Here is a 6,311-nt window from a genome sequence, read left to right on the forward strand (position 1 = left end):
TACCAAGTGCAAGATCATGCAGTGAGGGACTAATAAGAATTTTTGCTATAAGCTGGGAGCTCATCAGCTGAAAACAACAGTGGAGGAGAAAGAGCTGGATGTATTATTTGATCAGAGTATGACTATGAGCCACCAATGTGATGCAGCCAGGAGAAAGGCAAATGTGATTCTAGGATGTGTCAGGCAAGGTATTTCCATTAGAGACGGGGAAGTATTAATGCCATTGTACTAGGCACTGGTAAAACCTCATCTGGAATACTGTGTATAACTCTGGTCACTCATGTTGAAAAAGATGAATTCAGACTGGAACAGGTGCAGAGACGGCTACAAGGATAATCAGGAGAATGGAGAGCTTATCTGAAAAGAGCTTGGCTTGCTTAGCTTAGTAAAATGATGGCTAAGGGGGTATATGACTGCTCTCTATAAATGCATCGGGGTAGAACTGGGCAAAAAAAATTCAGCTAATGGCTTATTCACCAAAAAATTCAATTTCGGGTCAACTAAAACTGTTCGCAAATTCGTGTTGAATTTGTCAAATAGTTTTGGTCAAAAGAAAATGGGGGAAAAGTTTCTGAAAATGTCTAAATATTTTGTTTAGAAATTTAGCTAGCTTTTATACACATAAACACACACACACACACACACGACAAAAACTGAAAAAATGCAAATGAAACAACAAAATTAGTTTTGGTAGGGGAGGTTGGCAAGAAAAAAAATTGTAATTGTGGGTCGAAATAAAACAAAAATATTTTTGGATTTTTCAGTTCAGCCACTGAAATACAAATCAGTTATTCACCCAGCTCTGCTCAGGGGGGTAAACACCACAGAGGGAGAAGAGCTATTTACACTAAAGGACAACATTGGTACAAGAATAAATGGGTTTATACTGGCCATGAATAAATTTAGGCTAGAAATTAAAAGGAGGTTTTTAAAATGGATCTTGATGAATTTATGAACGGGATTACATCATAAGATTGCCTGCGATAGCAGGGAACTGGACTCAATGACCCTAGAGGATTCCTTCTAGTTCTATGTTAGAAGGAAATGAACAGTTGTGTGTCATAGGCCTTGTCTACACTAGAAGTTTTATGTTCTAATAGCATGTGTTTCTCCTAGCATGACCTTAACATGCCATGCATCCAAACACTAAAGCCTCTCAATATGTGTGTGCAAAGATGCAGTTCATGCCATGTACCCTATAGCCCCATTACTGAGGTTGAATTGTGTTACTCAACTATATTACTGCCCACGTGGTTGGAGGCCAGTGTTACCTGCAACTTTTTATCTTTTAAAATGTTAATTATAATGTTAATCTTAAAAAGAGCCAATGCTATTGTATTTGGTACAGTTTTATCTGAATTTGAAATAAATACACAGACATATAGCAGAGTGTTCCTTTAATTTTGTTCAACTGAATGTCACTAAGGTGGATGCTGGTATTCACTATAATTAGGAGAGCAAAAAACAGCAGCAGCACAGAGCTGAACAGGTTCTTGAAATCAGGAACTTTTAACCAATATCATAGGTAGAGTAGTTTGTTCCATTTCAAAAACAATTTTATGAAATTGACATGAATTCACAAAAGGTTTTGGTTGACCTAAATCTACATTTTTCAGCTGGAAAAAAGTTGCATCTGAAAAATGTCACCAGGTTCTAATCAAAGGCTGTATTTCAAACTGTCACAGTAGAAGCATTACATGAGTATGAGCTAGTGCCACCTAGCCAGTTCCCAGAGTATCTCACACCATCACATACCTCTTTGTAATGTGCACAGCTTTTACCAGACATACTGTAATAGAATACCATAATAACTCTTAATTTTTATCAGGGGTCTAAGTCACAAGTATAAATGTGAGTTCACCAAAATAACATTTTAAATATTTTAACATCATAGTACCGCTGAAATAACATGAATACACTAAAAGCCAGAGTTGATCAGCAATTTATACTCTGATTACAATACTCTCTGGTCCACTTGAGTGACCATGTTCTAATGTTCAATTTTACTTTACTGGGGGATAGATGTACATAGCAAGTAAACAATATACCATAGTCCATTCAACTGAGGGAATCAGGAACCTATCTGTCTATGATATGTAGGTATTTATATGATCTCCAATACTGCAGTGTCTGAATATCTGGATGCTCTGCTGTTATGGCTGAAAGGTGTATATCATTCAACATTTTCCAATCTGCTAACTTAGAGGGGACAGGCCTTTTTGTTTCACATTCTGAACTGGATCACCAAAGTTAACTGATTTGATTTCTACAGTACCACATTTACAAATTCATACAAAAGAACCATACTGAAAATATAGATAATACTGTTTTCTTTTATCTTGCTTTCTTCAAATTATGTCTTGTAAATGTTGTTGTGCTGAATTGTCATGTAATTTGAGTAAGAATTAGGCTTTTAGAGAACATAAAGATTTAATCTAATTTGCATCAATTCCCCAGGAAGCAATTCTGAAGGACACGCATGGCTTATCATATATTGGATTGATCAGTAATTCTTTACAAAATCTATTGCAAATTATTTCCAAGGCTTCCTTTCTAGGTCAAGTTTGCAGTCTTTCAAAACATTAAAACATTCTATTTTCCCATTGGCCTGAACGTAGTAAATAGAAGAATTTCTATGCCTATTTCTCTCCTTCAAAAATTCCAAATATATGAGTGGAAGTTGTTGTCCAGTGCTAGCTGTTATGGATCCACAGGGTGTCCTATGTATCTGACCCTCTTAGTGCTAGGCCCTGGCCTCCACTTCTTACAATGGGAAAAGCTGTGACTCCATTACTCCAACACAGATTCCTTGGCCTCAGCATCTATTTCTCACCAGGGCTCCTTAAACAAGTCCCAAAGAGATTAGATCCCTGTTGAGATTTATCTTGTGGGAGCTACACAACCAGGAGATATTTGCAGCAACACAGGACAGCCCTTTCAGAACAAGGCATCATTTATTAGTCAACTGGAATACAGTATTTAGGTACATTAGATTAGAATGGTAAAGCAAAGTTTACATCCCTGGCATGCTTGCAGTACAACGGTCTGCCTTGCTCAAATGTCCTGGATTCATCCCTTTACCCTGGTACCGCAGGTTCTTATTGCACTCTGCTCACCCCTCAGTTCTTTGTCTCAAGCTCCAGTCACACTATTTTCACATGTCCTACCTCCCTTGAGCAAAAGCCATGAAAAATTAATAGTCTGGTCCACGGTCTTCCATTGTAGATCCAAAGTAGCTCCATTCAGTCCTTGATAGACATCATGACTCACCCCTTCCTCCCCCACCCCCCTTAGAACTTCACAACTTATCCTTTCTCCCACGACAGAAATTAACTCCTTCACACCCAGTGGGTAACAATACAAAGTGAGTGGAGAAACTTAGTCACACATACTTCAATAAAAACACAGAATTTTCCCACATTCTCCACACTAGCACTCTTACATTCCCTTCACGATTTAAATTATTAACAAGAATTTCTTTATTCTTACGGAAGTAACCTGGAAAGTTAAAGCTATTTTTTCTGGCCATTTGCTGAAATAATCAATTATATCAATGGTATAGCTACATTCTTTTGGAACTGTTTCAAAATGTCTGTTTGTACCAATAGTAATCTTTATCCAGGAAGATTCAGACAAGGAATTTGGATTCAGGCTGCCACAAGCTTTATTATTTTGCCATGTATTTATTAACTAACATGGAATTGTATAGCACTTTCCACTCGCGACGCCATCCTGGCAACCAGCAGAGATCTCTGAGCCTCTGATTTGGACTATATCCTGTTGAATTTCATGTACAAATTGACTAAACTTGGGCCCCCACCCCCTCCCATTTCATCCCCGGTACAGATGGGGGGGTTTTTTGAGGGGGGGGCGTGTTAGCTTAGGAACCCAGTATAATAGTGTCCTTTTCCTCCTAAGCCCAGAGATCAGATGATGTGTTGCATTGTGCATTCTGTATTCTTGCAGATCTATATGAACTTAATAGTTAATTATGACTTCCAGTCATCAATTGCCACACACTGAGGAAGTGAGCTCAGTGAACTAAGGAAGAGGTTCTCAACCTTTTTAAAAGTGGGGACCACATGCTAGTAGAGAGACTGAATTATGGACACCTCCACTCACATTTATGATTACATGGACTGTCTCCCTTTTCTTGCATGACCCCACAACATCTGTGTTGCAACTACAATTGCTTACATGAAAAAATAATATGAAGAAATCACTGATGTATTTTAGTTGCCCTTCAATGCAGTTAGCAGCTAAGACAAGGTGAAGAGCCACCACTATGTGACCAGCCAACTCTCCGCAGACCGCCATCAAATTCTGCATGGACCTGGGATGGAGCACCTATGATCCACAGACCAGCATACCTTTGAACAAAGATAGTGAGATTTCCACTTCCTTGGATCTGCAGAGTGCATCTCATCAGGTGTTTTTACAGGCAAAATCTGGGATTCACAAAGGTTATTTTTGGTTTTGCTATGTACCTACTGGGTTTGCATCTGCCTCTAGTGCTTTCCAGAAGACATTACTGGACTGATCTTGAAAGGCCAGTTTCTGGACTAGTATGATTTGGACAATACTATAGTATATGGAAAGACAGAAGTATAGCATGAAGAAATTTGAGAGCTTGAATGTTATGAAAGGCTGCTTTGAAACTGAAATGTTCCTAGTGCTGCTTTTATTATATTTTTGGGAGGTGATGGTTGCTTTTGTGCATAGAATAAATCTCAAAGGGATGTGGATCCCATAAAACAGAGACAAAGATTTGTCTTTGTCAGTGAGGGAAACTGTATCATAGGAACTGCAAAACCAAGAAAAGAACACCATCTCAGTATGAGTATGTCCTCTGAATAGGGTTTTCCAGTTGTCTATAACAAGAAAGTCACACATATTCAGGGTTCTTGGCACAACACAACATGGGATCTTTGTGGCTCCACCCCTGTGCCAGGGCCCTGTCTCCCACTTGGAATGGTAGGGGGGGCCAACTCCCCTCTCAGAGGGGACTCCATGCTACTGCCCTTTCCCCTTCTCACCAAGCGTGGCAGCAACTGCGCCACTACTCCAGAAGATCAAAATGGCAGCAGGTGTCCCCAAATATACCCCAGCTGCTGGGGTAAGTATCTGCTTGGGTGGGTGGGCCAGGCCCACTGCACTCTTCTTCTCCTGCCACACTCAGAGTCCTCTGCTGGAACGATGTTGGCAGGGCTTCTTAAGCAGTAGCTCTTTGAATTAAGCCCCCATTGAGAGGCCTGGAGCAATTAATTCCTCTTAAAGCTACTGTTTCAGGCTGTCTGCAGACTCAGACAGATGTTGATACATTGGTTACACTTGGGTCACATTTTCAAACTTTTCTTCACAACTATGAGGGCAGAGACTTCCTTTTAAAAAAAATAATCAAAAATGTAAGTGCAGATTTTGACATAATCAAATGACATGAGGAGTAGGGTCCTATGTATGAGGCTATAGTGCCCATGCCTTAATTCAGGCCTTCATGTTCCTATTTTTGGAGTGAGAAAAATGGCATAATGTAGCAAAGTGTTGTGCCTTTTCACATTGATGAGTCGGAGCATCATAGACAGAGCATCTGGCATAGCTGGCTACACAGTGTAGAAGCACAATAAAAGCATTGCTTTGGCAGAATTAATGATGAACCCTGAGACGCAAAGAGCCTGATTTTACTTTCTAGTTGGTATAACCAGGAGTAACTATTAAAGTCAGTAAGAAATGTATTCATTTTCAGACCACTTCAGTCCTGTTTTCAGTAACGAAATAACATAAACCCTTCAGACTTTTCATATAGTTCAAGCTCACTGAAATCTTATGTAGGCTACACTTGAAGAAATTCAGTTGTAATTAAGATAACTTATTAATGATGGTTTCTAATTATTATATTACAGAGATGCCAGTTCCAGCTCCATAGTTTGAGTTGAGTTTTACATTGAAAGTAGGGATTCAGACTGTTTGTTATGTAGGAAAATTGTGTGTCCTCCCTACAATTACAGCATTTACTCTTTGAGTAAAGAATGAATTTTCTGAGAAATTATATGTCTGTTATTTTTTAGTGAGTTTCTCTGAAAGAGAAGATTTTAAGCACCAGCCTATGCTGAGAGAGTAATGAAAAATACAAAAAATAATTGGGAGAAAATTGCAAATAATTTTAAATATTTATTTTCAAAAGCTACCCATTGCACCAGATCTACTCAACAGAAAGGGCAGAAGGGAGAGGGAAACTGGGGTATGTTTGTGCAAGGGAATGTGGGGGTGTCATAACTATAAAGGGAAGGGTGGCAGCTCTCCTGTGTGCAGTG

The sequence above is a fragment of the Terrapene carolina genome, unplaced genomic scaffold (assembly GCF_002925995.2).
Source record: "Terrapene carolina triunguis isolate 2854851 unplaced genomic scaffold, T_m_triunguis-2.0 Scaffold242, whole genome shotgun sequence".
Lineage (NCBI taxonomy): Eukaryota > Metazoa > Chordata > Testudines > Emydidae > Terrapene > Terrapene triunguis.